General features: G+C 40.8%; 1 protein-coding gene across 1 annotated transcript in view; it reads left to right on the top strand.

Annotated features, from left to right (window-relative positions):
• LOC124594193 (ankyrin repeat domain-containing protein 17) overlaps nt 1-17,295 on the top strand; it is a 256,867-nt gene that overhangs the window by 186,202 nt on the left and 53,370 nt on the right. The gene's annotated exons all lie outside the window — the stretch shown is intronic.

The following is a 17,295-nucleotide window of genomic DNA, read 5'->3' on the forward strand; positions in this document are numbered from 1 at the left end:
TTAAAGTACACCTTGCATGGCAAAATGGCACTGTCCGAAACCTGCATTGAGGCAACTTTGGTGCACCACATTTCATAGATGACAGGGATGAAGATGTGTATATTGAATAGGAGTAAAACTGTTGAGCAACTGAACACCCTGATGAATCAAGGGACTGCAAATAGTATCCTCTCAATGACTGTGAAACTGATGTTGCTGTGTAGAGCCCCAGCAGTAGATGCGTTGTTCATGCACCCATGCTGACTGCTGTTGATTGATGACAAAGGCTGGAATTTGCAAGACATTGCTACAACTGGACATCCACTGAGTGGTGACAGGTGGCCTTTTCAGATGAATCACAATAAATGCCCCATTGGGCAGATGACCATTAGCATATGCCATGCCATTCAACAATCTTCGTAAGGGGCCAGGCCATAGGAGGGTGCATTATGGTCTGAGGAATGTTTTCGTGGCATTCTTTGGGTGATCTAATCATTCTAGAAGGTGCAATGGATCAACACAATTTTATTTTCTGCAAGGCACAAAGGAGAGGAACTGGGGGAGAAGAAATGATTGTTAAACATCTCAAATTTCAGTGCATAAAATTTATTCACAGAAGGTTCAGTCATTTGAAACTGGATATTGCTAATTGGAGATACTGCCTTTATGTGTAAGCATAGGCTTCATTGACCATTGTCACAATCAGTAAAATCCTTCATGGTATGTGACAGCATATAATATATAAAATTCAGTGATATTTTTGCCACTGTTCCAAATAGTTTTCATCTGGGTGCTTTGCTGACTGCCAGCAAAACACCTGAGGAAGAATATTTGCGACAGTAGCCAAAACATCAGAGAATTTTGTCACACGTCCTGAAGAATTCTGATGACTGTCTTAGATGTCTGTACTATATCATGGAAGTTGAGTCACTACTTTTCAATGCAGTTGCATGGGAATTAATGATTGTCATAGGTTTAAAAATGTGCATATGTTGAGAGATTTTTAACTTTACTGCACATGGTGTATCTTTTCTTTTGAACTCCCTTTCCATCCTACTTCCTGCCTTCCAACACCAGTACTCCTAATTTCTCATGCAGTCATGAGTCTGATGGTATAAATACACATGGCAGATTGTTCTCTTGATTACTTAAGATCATATTTAATCACTATCTTTGTGCTGTGCCACACAGCTCCCTGTATTAGCAATCATTCTTGCCAGTGCAGTATGCACAGCTACCTGTGTCTTCTGTAACAGTATAGTAAATGATGACTATGATAATCATTTGCCCTACAGTCCGTTGTAGCCCTACCTTAGATATGGTGCACATAAAAATCCAGACATGCAAATTCTAATGTGTTGCATCGCAAGGTCTGAAAGAAAATATTTGTTGAAATGGCAAGGTATTAGCTAGTGTTTTAAGTTGCAGATTTAAGGGAAATTGTGATTATTACTCCCACAGTTACAAATTAAGTAATTATTTTATGAAAATATATTTTGCCAGCAAGGAGCTGTGATTTTGGGTGGTCACCTGAATACTTTATTAATTCTTTTGAACATTATCCCTCAGATGGAGAAGATACTTTGTGTACATGAATGAACCAAAGCATAGATTGGTTGAAAGAAATTTAAATTTATGATTATTCACCGGTACTATTGACACTGGCAAACAAATTTTTAACACTATTTTCAAACAGAATAAGCGTGCATGATTGTCACTAATTGCGCACGAGCAGTTACATTTTTGCATTTCTGCATATGCCCTCCACCATACTCTTCCTTGGGTATCTCACACATGTGGAAGTAATGTTGTGTAAAGTCTGCACTGAAGGCTGTGTGTTCGAAGGCAGTCCAGAGCATATTGACCAATGTTCTTTGTACGTCACAGAGGAACAACAGGCTTCCGTCTTGGGTGCTATGCCATTTTCAGTTGTAAACAGCTGGAAGTTGTAAAGGGTCACAGTAGTAGGCAGCCATTATTGGTCCAACAATCCTGCAGGAAACTGATCAGCAGAAATACATTTGCAGTCCCAGAATACATTAGTCATAACCTCTCTGGCAGACAACTATTCTAGGCTTTCATCATTGTTCCTTTGCTACTTCTCCCAACTATTCTGTATTGGCATTCTTTGATATGAGTATGCAATGACAGAATCAAGTCTCAACACATGCAGATTGCCTAATCAACCCCAAAAATACATGAATAACTGCAATTGTAGAACCCTTAAAAAATTAGAAATAACTAGTAACATATTTGTTTTTCAGTCTCTGTGTCATTTAAATATTTCTTAATATAGGGGATAATTGAGTAAAAGTTCTTGCAATAAAAATGCTGAAAAAATTTGGAATTCAAGATAAAGATGGAAGAAAAATTAGTTTTTTTGTGTTTTGTAGTTCATGTGTGAACAAGAATTGAGTATCATTGCTGAGGTTATTGTAATATTCATGCTGCTCTTTTTAAACACTCTGATTCCTTAACAGCAGAGATAAGCTATCCACACTAGTTCATCCTATGTAAGCCACTTCATCTCTATATGATCATTGCACCCTATGTGCACTTGAACCTGTTTACAGTAGTGAAGGCTTGGTTTTCCTCTACAATTTCTGACCTCCCACATTTCCCTTCCATCGTCAAATTGACCATTCCTTGTTATCTTAGGACATGTCCTATCAACCAGTCCATTCTATAAGGTGCATGTTGCACTGTCATCTATCTCGGTAAAATTATCTGTATAGGATTGAACTCTAGCTTATACAAAAGTTATACTAAACATGGCCAAGTACACAGCCAAATATTTTCTAAAAGATCTTTGATAGAATTATGGTACAGTTTAGTTGTGCCATAATAATTTTCTCCCCAGTTCAATTCAGTATTGTGTTGTAGCTCCACTTTTCAAAATCCTTTATTCTCTTCTCATCGTAAAATTGAAGTTTATATCAGTTGTTAACAAATTTCTCTTTTTCAGGAATGCTTTACTTGCTATTACTGCTATGTATTTCATATCCTTCACACTTCAGCATTTGTCAGTTGTCTCACTGCCCAGATAGTACAAGAAGTCTGCTACTTCCAGTGTTTCATTCCACAGTCTAATATTGTAGCATTGCATGACTCAGTTCCATCCCATTAGCTTCGTTTCATTTCTGTTGATATTCATATTATAAACCCTTTTCCATTTTGCACTTTCTGTCAATCTTATTTTTTAGAAGCCTTTATTCCCTTTCACTTAATTATTTTTCTGCATTTTTATATTTTCTCCTTTTGTTACTTAAATTTTATATATCCTCTGTTATCCAAGTATTTCTGCTGAGCCTTGTTCTTTTGCGTATTCATCCTCTGCTGCTCTCTCTCTTTCTTCCTTGTACCCATTCATAATTTATTGTACACCTTTCTTTGCTCCTTGCAATAGTTGCCATTTGTTTCCCATGAAATTAACAGCCTCTACATCTTTCAGCTTATCTATGCCCCAACCCCCTAATTTTGTAGCTTTATGCTATTTCTTCTGTTTTAATCTGCAATTCAAACCAATACTTTATGGCCACAGTCCACATCTAACTCTCCATTTGTTGTAAGTGACGAAATTATTTAATTGGATAGATAAAAAAATCTACTCACCAAGTAGTGGCAGAACACACACATAAAAGACAGTTATAATTGGCAAGCTTTTGGAGCCAGTGGCTCCTTCTTTATGCAGGAGTGTTGAAGAGGAAAGAAGAAGAATGAAGGAAAAGAGCTAGAGAGGTCTATATCCATATAGCTTATTGTGTGTTCCATTGACAAGCCTGCACTTTCACCTCAGCGATGCATAGACCTCTCCAGTCCTTTTCCTTCACCCCTCTTCCTTCCCCTTCAATCCTTCTGCCTGAAGAGGGAGCCACTGGCTCTGAAAGCTTGCCAATTACAACTGTCTCATTCTGCCACTGCTTGGTGAATAGATTTTTTATCTGTCCAATTTAATAACATCCATAGGTTATGGTGTTTAAAGCCTGGCTTCTAAATTTAGTGTGTCATATAATGACAAAATTATGGAAAGGATAGATTGCTACTTACCATACAGAGGAGATGAGCTTTCAGTCACAAGGCCTTCTTGTAAAGTAGAAAGCACACACACATTCGCCCAATCACTAATCACACACACTGACCACCATCTCTGGCCACTAGCCACTAAGGCCATACTGCAAGTAATTGCACCTGATGGGTGGAGCAATCTGTGTTTGGGGGGGGGGGGGGGGGGGGGCGGCGGGCGAGATAGCAGAGCAAGAGCAGGGCTGAGGGACAGTGTAGTGCTGCTTGTGGGAGTATGCAAGGGTGTGGTGTGTGGTAGTGACAAGGAAGGGCTGCGAGGTGCAGTTAGGAGGTTTAAGGGGGCAGAGGACTTAGTGGGTGCATTGGTGGAATAGAAGGCTTGGAAGTGCTGGAGTGGGAGCAGGGAACGGGGTAGGTAGGTGAAGGAAAGGCACTAGCATAGGTTGAGGCCAAGCTGTTTACAAGAATGTCGGGTATGTGCAATTCAGAAAATCTGGTGTTAATAGAAAGGATCCAGATGATGCAGGCTGTGTAACAGTTATTAAAGTGAGGCACATAGTGTTGGGCAGCATGTTCAGTAACTGAGTGGTCTGACTGTCTCTTGGCCACAGTTTGTTAGTGGCCATTCATGCAGACTGACTGCTTGTTGATTGTCATGCTCACATAGAAAGCAACACAGTGGTTGAAGCTTAGTTTGTAGATCACATGATTGATTTCACACATGGACCTGCCTTTGATGGGATAGGGAATCCCTGTGACTCAACTTGTTTAGCTGGTGGTGAGAGGATATATAGAACAGGTCTTGCATCTAGATCTCTTGCATGAATTTGAGGCAAGGGGTTGGGAGAAAGGGTGGAATAGGAATGGACAAGGATGTTGCGTATGTTTGGTGGATGGCAGAATACCACTGTATGAGGGATGGGGAGATAGTGTGTAGGATATTCCTTATCTCAGGACACGATGAGAGGTGGTAGAAACCTGGCGGAGAATGCAATTCGGCTGCTCCAGTCATGGGTAGTACTGAGTCATGGGTAGTACTGAGTCATGGGTAGTACTGAGTCATGAGGGGAATGCTCCTTTGTGGCCAGACGGAAGGTACATGGGAGGTGGTGGGTGACTGGAGAAAGACAAGACACCGTTGCTGTGTTTCTGAACTAGAGAGAGTGCTAATTTTGGACTGTGAAGGCATCAGTGAGGCTCTTGGTATAGTTGGAGTGGGACTGCTTGTCTCTAGTGATGAGACAGCCATGGGTGGCTGTGCTGTATGGTAGGGACTTCTTTGTATGGCACAAGTTCCAGCTGTAGAAGTGATGGTATTGCTGATGATTGGTATGTTTTACATGGACAGAGGTACCTCCTTGAGGTGGAGATGGAACCTTGGGGAACACATACAGTCCAGATCACAAAGATATAATCAGTGAATCTGAACCAAGTAAGGGATTTTTGATTCTGGGTGGTTAGGAAGGATTCCTCGTTGTCTCATGGATAGGTTGTGTAGGGTGGTGCCATGTGGGTATCATTGCTGTACTGTGGATTTGTTTGTAGGTAATGCCTTTGGAGATGAAATAATTGTGGGTGAGGATGTAGTTGGTTGTGGTGACCACGAAGGAAGTTGTAGACTGAAGTCAGTAGGGTGTTGGAAAAGGTACTGTTCAGTAGTGGCAAGGCTGAGTGCAGTTTGGAAGTTAATGCAGAGGAAAGTGGCATCAACATCAATAAACAGGGTGCCATTGGTAAAGGAAGAGGAGCTGTAGAGAGTCTATTGTGTCTGTCTGCATCTCACTGTCTCCTCTGTATCATAAGTAGCAATCTATCCATGTATCATGAGTAGCAGTCTATCCTTTCCATAATATTGTCATTATTCCATTCTTGATTTTCCATTGTTTGATATCATAATGCAATCTATCTGAGAACTTGTATTTCCATGTGTCTTTCATGTATGCAGTCTTCTCCCGTGATTTTTAGAACAGTTGTTAATAATGATTAAATTCTGCTCTAAGCAAAATTCTATTAAGTGGCTTACTCTTTCATTTCACATTTTTTCATTTTGTTATCTGTGGAGGTAATGGTCATCTACAGATGTACAGCTATATTGGATCATGACTTTGCTCCTTACTGTGACCATGCTAATGTGTTCACTTTGCTGTTCGTAACAGTTTCTTTGCAGTCATATTTTATTGTTCATTATTAGTCCTACTTCTGTGCTAACCCTCTTTGATTTCTTGTTGCTGTAGTTGCCTGGTTTGTATTCCTGTTCTTCCTGGTACCTCACTTGACTAATTTCAATTGTGTCCAACTTCAGCCCATCCACTGCTTGTTTAAAATTTTCTAACCTACCCACCCAAGTGAAGAACCTACCAATCAACACTTTGATCCATAGAATACAAGATTTGTTACGACTTTATCCTGAGTAGTTCCCCTTGAGGTCTGAGTGGGCTGCATATTTTCTGTTTGCAAATAACTGATGGTTTTCTTATGCTTTTAGGCCCAAGGCCATGTTGGCTAATGTTAGTCAGTTTTCCAGGTTGCTGCCTCTGCAACTGCTACAAAAGCTGCAGCCCCTCTTCAGCAATCATATTAGTCTGGCCTGTTTATGGTTACACCTACAGTATGGCTATCTGTTTCATTGAGACATGCAGCCAGCCACACCACGGTGAAGTTCACAGTTTGAGGGGCCTTCTGTTATGGATTGGAAATTGTACAAATGTAAAATGGTAGTTATTGTGCACCAAAGAATAAATTTGGCCAGAGATAACAAACTTGGGTAAAATTGCTATGTATAGCAAAATCAGGTCTTAACAAACCTGTAGGAACTAAATTTTTTTCTCCTTAAATAGTCGTTTTCCTTAACTTGAAAAAAGAGTTGACCAAGATAATACAAGTACTCATTAATCACAAACTGTAATTTCCTGGGAAGAAAAGGGTAGCTTTGAATGAACTCAGCAGGTTTGCACTTGATAAATTATTTATAAAAAGCTACTTTAGCATGCAGAATAATGAAATTTCTGTTTATTCAGTATTTTAATTGACTGACTAGCTGAAAAAGACCCACTGCACCTGGTTTTTACTTTTGTTTCTTTTCTGTGTACATTCCAGATTGCTTGAGAACATAGCAAAAATGAACATTAAAAATATAGTAAAATGTCAGTATGTCAAGCTAAAAAGTACTCTGGAATGCTCAAAAACTCTCCATTACCTTTAAATCCACAGAGGTATTCAACAGTAACTTCATTTGAAATAAAATAGGCTGCCAATCACTTTTTTATAGAAGACGGAACATTCAAGAACATTTTACACCATTTAAAAACATTTGTTAATATCGAAAAATATTCATGAAAGCTGAGCAAAATAGGTAATTCTCTAACTTTCCCCTTAAAATATATATTGATCCAAAAGGATGTTGCAGTGACCAGTACAGTGTGTTAGCAACCGCTTCAAACACAGAAACACAACTACCAACACTGCATAACCACTGTAGTATACGACAGGGGAACCAAGGGTTTTTCAACAGACTGTTTTGTTTCATCGTCATTGAAAAGCTGAACTCTCATTTTTGTTCTTAATTGCACTTTCCTCACTTGAGACCAAAGAAATTATTTCTTCACACATGCATTGGTTTAATCTGCTGGGGTTGATTTTCGAATAATTGGAACTGTTTCCTGAAAGTGTCCAGAAGGTATAAATAATGCACCTCCCATTAATTTTAGACTATCTTGGGGATTTAAAACATTTTTGAACCTTCTGGAAGATTCTATAACATATTGGAATGTTATACAACATTCTAGAATGAATGGCCGCTTTGTCACTAGATTCCAACCAGCTTCGCTGTGTTCCCATACAAAGTCCATTGACGCGATGTCCTCTTTTGAAACCCCTATCTTTGAACCCAGCCCGTACTGTTCCAAATAAAATCGTGGGGATGGAGGGCGATGCCGATGGATCTGCAAAATTCACTTGCAGAGTTTTGGTGTTGTGCACAGAGCCACAATAATTACTTTTATTATATACCAGTATATTGATGACACAAGATGAATGTAAGGCATGCTAAAGAAGCCTCATTAAATGATATCTTTTGTTCTATGAAACTGTTTAAAAAAATGGTAAAATTACTTTGCTCCCTCGATGGAAAAATAGTTCTTAACAGCACAGAGTCCGTACAAAGTTATGGCAAATTTTCTTTGTTGTGAATCTTTTTCATTGTTGTTATCACTGCCCATCTTGACCATAATTAATTTTGCTTCTTCCTTCAGAAGATTGAGAAAGTAAGTCAAACTGTCATCTGGAGAAACATCTTAAATGTCTTACTTGCTAAAACATATGTAATGATTTTATATTGTTTTTTAAGGAAGTGGGGTTCGGATGTAAATGGCGTCACATCAAAGACAGAATATGCGAAACAGTTGTATACTGTCTGGCAAGTCACAGCATAGTCAGTATAATGCGGAACCTATAAAATTTTGTCTTTCATTGTTGGCTTTCTCTCGGCGAATGAATTCGGCCCCCCACAAGTCATTTTTTGTTTTGCTTTCACAGATTGAGTTATGCCCAGATGCAAATCAATAGATGACTTGTATATGTAGCAGTGAAAAGGCCTCTTAAAACATTTTTATGTATAAGGTGACTTTTAGATGGGAAGGTATTCTGTCTATGATAGACAGTCTTTTTGCTCCAGTCTTGACATCTAGGCAACCGAGTAATCTTTCAGAAACTTCTGTAGTCATTGAGGCTTCACCATAAAGGCTCAAGTATAAGGTAGTGTTTACATGTTCCTGAAACACTTCATTATACACTTTACATTTTTTAATAGTGGCAAATTTTCATTTCCTTCTATAGTTCCACACACAAGTGCTGTCAATTGGCCTCTGGTCATTTTGCATCTGTCTCATATTTCTTCTTGGACACAGTATATTTCTGAAGGAAGTAAATTTTTAAAGAACCCCAACATCATTGAAGTTAATAGAGTTTCTAGACTCATATCATTGTATTATCCATAACAGAGTCTTGCTCTTCCAATAGTCCACAGCCTCAGTTACTCCCCTGAATTTATAAGGTTTTTGGAAACAATCCAGTCAAGGTATTTGAAGTGCTCATTGTTCAGTTCTGATCTGCAGTGTGACTTCTTGTACCTTCGTGCTGCATAATTTCCCCTGAATGAAAGTTTTCATTTTATCCCTTAGTTCATGAACTATTTTAAAGGGATGGAAATGTCTAAATGATGAAACGCAAATATTTTTCATTTTCAGCACAGCAGAACGTGCCAAACTGTTTTGTTGGGAATTATGTGAAATGTAACAGTAGAATTAAGTACAATATAATGAATATAATTTTTCTTCTGTTGTATAGTAAATCATCTTTGTTTATTTGTAAAAAACTTATGGTTTTCTTTATTTTACAAAAATAACACAAGTACATGACTCAAAATTTTAATGAACTACTGAATTTAAAGATAAAAGTGTCTACACCATAAAAAGTTTACTTCTTCAGTTGCGATTTTTGATTAGTTCAAATGAAGCACAACTTATGTCAGGAAATAATTCCCATTATCAAAAACATTTTTGTTAAATTATGCTGAATTAAAGGAAATGCTTACACTGTGGGTACTTCAGTGTAATGCAGAACTACAAAAATTTATAACCACTAACACTTCATGTAATCTTATTGATAAGTGTTCACCATATAGCAGAGATGCTGAGTCATAGATAGGCACAACAAAGACCATCAAGCAAACCTTTCAGCCAAACAGGCCTTCATCAGAATAGATATCCCTCCCCCCCTCTCCCCCCCTCTCCCCCCCCTCTCCCCCCCCTCTCCCCCCCCTCTCCCCCCCTCTCCCCCCCTCTCCCCCCCTCTCCCCCCCTCTCCCCCCCTCTCCCCCCCTCTCCCCCCCTCTCCCCCCCTCTCCCCCCCCTCTCCCCCCCTCTCCCCCCCTCTCCCCCCCTCTCCCCCCCTCTCCCCCCCCTCTCCCCCCCCTCTCCCCCCCTCTCCCCCCCCTCTCCCCCCCTCTCCCCCGCTCTCCCCCCCTCTCTCTCTCTCCCCTACTACTACTACTCACACACACACACACACACACACACACACACACACACACACACACAGTATCCCCCCTCCCCACCCCACCACCCATTTTGCTTCTCCCATCATGTGCTGCTTGTAGTCTGGCCTTGGCAGCCACAAACTGTGATCATGAGTGTGTGATTCGTGTTTGTGTGTGTGTGTGTGGACACTTTGGCCGAAAGCTTTGGCAGTCCTTTTATTGTGCCTTTCTGCAACTCGGCGTCTCCACTATATGGTGAGTAGCAACTATCTTTTTCATAATACTGTCACTATTCCATTGTGGATTTTTCCATTTATTGGTAAATACGAAGAAGATTACACTTTACAGTATCTGTGAAATGAGAAGTAATTGTAAATTTCCACTTATTTGTGTAGTAGTAGAGTTTCTAGAACAATGCAGCATTTCACAAACAAGAATTAAATTTAACTTGTAATATAAAATGCACTTGAAATTAAAATTATCTCTTGAAACATGCAAGGTATTGGGGTGGTAATTTTACATCTTGTGATGTAAGACATGAAACCATTGTTTTTAGTCTCAGCTTTTGACAGCAGTTTTGTAATAGAAACAACAAAGAGAATGTATGTTCTCTGCATGGTTAGATTTCATGCCGGTGTTTACGACAGACCATGTGACCTATGTCATGAAGTACATAAAAATTCGGAGAAGACTTTCTGAACACTTACTTCATCTACTACTTCATTTCCTAATCTAATTCCCTCAGCATTGTATGATTTAACTCAACTATATTCCATTAGCCTTGTTCTACTTTTGTTGATTTTCAATCTCTTTTTCAGAACACCATCCATTCTGTTCAGATGCTCCTTGAAGTTCTTCGCAGTCATGATAGAATTACAATTTTATTTCTTCTCCCTGAACTTCAGTGGCTCCTCCAATTTTTTTCTATGGTTTCCTTTACTGCTTGATGTGCAGATTGAAAACATCGGGGATAGGCTACAACACTGTCTCTCTCCCTTCTAAACTAGGTTTCCCTTTCATGTCCTTAGACTATTATAATTGCAGTCTGGTTTCAGTACAAATGACCTTGGGCTTCTTCTATTTTATCCCTACCACTGCCCACCTTGCCATTTGAGTGGTGAGCATGGCAGAATGCCATGCAAGGTGTCGGGGTCCGATTCCCAGCTGGGTCGGAGATTTTCTCTGTTCGGGGACTGGGTGTTGTGTTGTCTTCATCATCATATCATCCTCATTGACATGCAAGTCGCTGAAGCGGTGTCAACTAAAATGACTTGCACCTGGCGGCTTGCCTACCCAACGGGAAGTCTAGCCGCCTGGCATTTCATTTCATCGCTAATGCCCTCAAAATTTCAAAGAGTGTATTCTAGACAACATTGTCAAAAGGTTCTCGAAGTCTATAGAAGCTATAAATGTAGGTTTGCCTTTCTTTAACCTATCATCTAGGATAAATCGTAGTTCAGTATTGCCTCGGTTGTTCTTGGGTGTCTCCAGGATCCAAATTGATCTCCCTGAGGTCAGCTTCTTCCAGTTTTTCCATTCTTTTGCAAATAATTCTTGCCAATATTCTGCAGCCATTACTTATTGAAGTGATAATTTGGTAACACACCTGTCAGCGTATTTTCCCCCCCCCCCCCCCCCCCCCGCCCTCTACACCTCCTCCTCTCTCTAGTGGTATTTGGCTCACCTTATATATGTAGCAATGTGCCAGTTAATTTAGATTTCTTGTACTAACAACCTATTTTTTTGCGTTTGAAACTGCATAATTTGATTATTTGTTTACCAAAAGTGCAGTGCATTGGCAAAGCTGTCATTTGTGTGCAAGTGATTCATGTGAAAAGGTTTTCAGCATGATGATGGGAATTAAGACATTTAATGTGGAATGGTAGTTGAAGTTAGACACAGGGGCATTCCATTTTGGAAATCTCTAGGGAATTCAATATCCCAAGCTCTATTTTGTCAAGTGTGTGTCGAGAATTTCTGGCATTACCTCTCACCACCAACAATGCAATGGCCGATGGCCTTCACTTAACGACAAAGAGCAGTGGTGTTTGCATAGATTTGTCAGTTCTGACGGACAAGCAACAATGCGTGGAATAACTGCAAAAATCAATGCCGAAAGTATGACGAATGTATCCTGTGGGACAATGCGATGAAATTTTGCATTACTGACCTGTGGCAGCAGATGACCAACACAAGTGCCTGTGCTAACAGCACATCTCCTGCATTGCCTCTCCTGGGCTCAAGACCAATTCGGTTGGACCCTAGGGGACTGGAAAACTGTGAAATGGTCAAATGAGATCAGATTTCAGTTGGTAGGAGCTGAAGGTAGGGTTGTAGTGTGGCACAGACCCCATGAAGCCATGGACCCACGTTGTCAAGAAGTCCCTGTGCAAGTTGGTGGTAGCTCCATAATAGTGTGCGCTGTGTTTATATGGAATGAACTGATCATCAACTGGAAATGGTTATGCCCAAGTACTTGGAGACTATTTGCCACCATTCATGGGCTTCATGTTCCTAAACGATGATGGAATTTTTATGAATGATAAAGCACCATTTCACCGGCTTGCAATTGTTCATGATTGGTTTGGAGAACATACTGGACAGTTCATGTGAATGATTTGGACACCCAGATCACTCATCATGAATCCCATTATATATTTGTCATAATAAATAGGTTAGTTTGTGTATAGACTCCTCCATTGGCAACATTTTTGCGGTTATGGATGGCTATACAGGCAGCATGGCTCTGTATTTCTGCAGGGGCCTTTCATCGAGTTGTTGAGTCTGCACCATGTCAAGTTGCTGCACTACACTGGGCAAAAGGAGGTCCAACATGATATGAGGAGGTATCCCGTGACTTTCGTCACCTCAGTGTATATCTGTTTAGCTGTCTTATTGTGTGGGTTGTACAGGTAAATTTATGACTTTTAATTTGTGTGCTTGTGTTGACCACAAACACAGTTTCCAAATAATCCTGTTTAGTCATTTAAGGGTCATTTTCAAAGCCATCAACACAAGTTGATCAAATCTTGTGGGAGTCCACATGTTATGTTTTCCCATTCTGAGCTACGTTTAAGCTCTGTGGTGTGGTTGGTCAGTGTGATCCTCTTCATCCTTAAAATGAAGGTAAATCTCCATAAATGTATCTACATTTTTATTTCCCAAGTAGAATCTTATGGTCGACAAAACAAAGGGTCTTTGCTAGATCACACATTATACTGTCAGTTTTGGTTGCTTAGTTTCATCAGGGCTCTTTGAGGATGTAGAGAATTTTTAAGAAGGCTGAAACTGAGGAGGGAACCTTATGGACTGGCTCTCCTCAATATTCTTTGTACATATAGGATATGCAAATCAGTGTCCAGCCATCAGTTTCCCAAAACAGTAAAAAGCGCTTCTCATAAACGTTGGAAAAAAGACATTTATGTACTGTGGGAGGAGACACTGGGAGGATTTAACCATACTTTTGGTGATAGTCTTATCTCTTGATCGCTATTTGGCCTCTGATTTTGGAAGAGGTTTCTCTTCTAGCCCAAAGGAGCCATGTTGTGCATCCCTTGTCCCTGCTCTCTCTCTCTCTCTCTCTCTCACACACACACACACACACACACACACACACACACACACACACAAATTTATAAATATGTTAAGTGTGTTCTCGAGACACTTCGGGCTGACTCATTAGTCAAGGTCTCCGTTAAGTTTATATTTCCTATTTCTAATTTTCAGAAATAACAGCAACCAGGTAACAGGTTGCAGTTATTTCTGAAAACCTGTATTCATCACAGTTGCAGTGTTACATGCTCATCACAGGTAAAAGTCTTTATAAGATTTCACTATTTTGTGGATCTTGGAAATTTCACCTACTTTGGGCACTCAGTATTTCAGAAGTACAGCCTACTTCCCAGCTTGAGGTTTCAGCTAGATATGTGTGACATCTTCAGTTGAGCTGTCGAATTCTTGACAGACTTCCCATGTTATGCTATTTATCCGATGACAGAATCAGCTTACGGCTACATTGTGCGGTAACCCACCAAATAGCTAACTTTCCGGCACAATTCTTGCGTAGTCTTGATAGTCTAGTTACTACAGTCTTGGCAACTGAACAAAGTGCATACTGTACTTAAAATAATGAAACTGCTTGCATAATATGATGTTTAACATGTATCTCATTAATTCAGTGATTTCAAAGTTATAAAAATAAGCTATGTTCTGATTTATGTTCTGATAAGTGTACCACGTTTGCTGAAATTCCACTTAAACCCTTTCATTTACATCTGTTGATCAAATCATCCTGTTATTTGTGAGGCTTCCTACATTTTACTAGGAAATACTGTGTGTTTCATCATACCAATAAGTTCTGTCACAGTTGCCGTTTTCAGCTTTGTTTATAGCTCTTTAAACAGTAACAGAATTTATTGTGAATAAGACTCCACGCCTACATTACAAAATCACTGGGATAGGATGTGTACTCCTCAGTGCTGCAATTTATTTGTATAATTAGCTCCTTACTAGAAGTATCCAGATGCAGGCAACACTATTTTCATTGCCTTGGAGTGATGTGGCAGTACTTCTCCCAAGGTTTGTCATGTTTCTCAAACAGTGACCTAATCTTCATATTAGTATGAGTAGCATTCTCAGTGATTTTCTGGAAGTGATCCTTGATTGAGGCTACAGTCAGAACTTTTCCCTCAGATATAAATATATGATCATCTTTACCAAGATCTTCCTCTGTACATAATAAATAGCAAGTGATATCACTGAATTACTGTACTTGGCTTACCTGTAATCACATAGGTAGTTGTGATAAAATTTTAGTTTTAGTGGTGTGTGTGTGTGTGTGTGTGTGTGTGTGTGTGTGTGTGTGTGTGTGTGTGTGTGTGTCTACCATGGTACACATCATGCTGTCAGTCCAGAAGAAAATGGAAAATTTCTTATAATCTAATTCTGGGCACTAAGGCCTCAATATAGTGATCATAAAAATATTTAAATACAACTCCACTCCTCTTACTGTTCAACATCTACACTCCTGGAAATTGAAATAAGAACACCGTGAATTCATTGTCCCAGGAAGGGGAAACTTTATTGACACATTCCTGGGGTCAGATACATCACATGATCACACTGACAGAACCACAGGCACATAGACACAGGCCACAGAGCATGCACAATGTCGGCACTAGTACAGTGTATATCCACCTTTCGCAGCAATGCAGGCTGCTATTCTCCCATGGAGACGATCGTAGAGATGCTGGATGTAGTCCTGTGGAACGGCTTGCCATGCCATTTCCACCTGGCGCCTCAGTTGGACCAGCGTTCGTGCTGGACGTGCAGACCGCGTGAGACGACGCTTCATCCAGTCCCAAACATGCTCAATGGGGGACAGATCCGGAGATCTTGCTGGCCAGGGTAGTTGACTTACACCTTCTAGAGCACGTTGGGTGGAACGGGATACATGCGGACGTGCATTGTCCTGTTGGAACAGCAAGTTCCCTTACCGGTCTAGGAATGGTAGAACGATGGTTTCGATGACGGTTTGGATGTACCGTGCACTATTCAGTGTCCCCTCGACGATCACCAGTGGTGTACGGCCAGTGTAGGAGATCGCTCCCCACACCATGATGCCGGGTGTTGGCCCTGTGTGCCTCGGTCGTATGCAGTCCTGATTGTGGCGCTCACCTGCACAGCGCCAAACACGCATACAACCTCATTGGCACTAAGGCAGAAGCGACTCTCATCGCTGAAGACGACACGTCTCCATTCGTCCCTCCATTCACGCCTGTCGCGACACCACTGGAGGCGGGCTGCACGATGTTGGGGCGTGAGCGGAAGACGGCCTAAAGGTGTGCGGGACCGTAGCCCAGCTTCATGGAGACGGTTGCGAATGGTCCTCGCCGATACCCCAGGAGCAACAGTGTCCCTAATTTGCTGGGAAGTGGCGGTGCGGTCCCCTACGGCACTGCGTAGGATCCTACGGTCTTGGCGTGCATTTGTGCGTCGCTGCGATCCGGTCCCCGGTCGACGGGCACGTGCACCTTCCGCTGACCACTGGCGACAACATCGATGTACTGTGGAGACCTCACGCCCCACGTGTTGAGCAATTCGGCGGTACGTCCACCCGGCCTCCCGCATGCCCACTATACGCCCTCGCTCAAAGTCCGTCAACTGCACATACGGTTCACGTCCACGCTGTCGCGGCATGCTACCAGTGTTAAAGACTGCGATGGAGCTCCGTATGCCACGGCAAACTGGCTGACACTGACGGCGGCGGTGCACAAATGCTGCGCAGCTAGCGCCATTCGACGGCCAACACCGCGGTTCCTGGTGTGTCCGCTATGCCGTGCGTGTGATCATTGCTTGTACAGCCCTCTCGCAGTGTCCGGAGAAAGTATGGGGGGTCTGACACACCGGTGTCAATGTGTTCTTTTTTCCATTTCCAGGAGTGTATTTCATATCAACAGTGTACACTCCTCCCTTTACCCCTCCTTCTGTCAACCTCCTCTCATCACTGGTACAAAAGTACAAATTCACTTTGACATTTAATTACATTTTGTAGTAATCAGTTAAAAATGTAGCAGCTAGTTAGCTGAGTAAATTTCATGTAACTAAAACTCTGGTCTGGCCATAAAATTCATATTTCGTTGAAAGTGGCATGTACTGTATCTTTTTAACAGTAGCAACTATGACCATTAGGAAATGTCTGTATGTAACAATTTTGCTTAAATCTTACTCCAGTCATGAGATCATTGATTATTTCTTTAACTGATTACAGCCCCCTGTAATTAAGTGATTTGCATGAAAGATGAGGTACTTTGTTTAATCAGTTGTAATGTGTTTTAATATTTGGCCAGAGTTAGTCCACTAGACATTTTCTAATCTTTCTTGTGATACTCATAATTGGAGCCTTGGTATGGATAGCAAAACTGTGTGGTTCCCCTGTCCACCTATTTCAGACTTCATAGATAAATTCTGAATGTGAGTGGAAACCAACATTTAAAGATTTTGTGGGTGTTCTTAGGAAGTAGAGTTCTTACATACATTTCATTTTCTTGTGGATATTTGTATGCCTTTCAGGAAACTTTTTTGTGTGTATAATGTAAAAAGAGAAAAGAATTGAAGTTAACATAACTTTTTCAAGGCTTCGTTAAGTTGTTACCAATTCAGATACTGATAATCCTTCCCACTGTAACTTCTGTGGTATAGTGAGTATATTTATCATCCACATTGTCCATATGGCGACAGTGTGGCGACTTCCAACATTT

The sequence above is a fragment of the Schistocerca americana genome, chromosome 1, assembly GCF_021461395.2.
Source record: "Schistocerca americana isolate TAMUIC-IGC-003095 chromosome 1, iqSchAmer2.1, whole genome shotgun sequence".
NCBI lineage: Eukaryota > Metazoa > Arthropoda > Insecta > Orthoptera > Acrididae > Schistocerca > Schistocerca americana.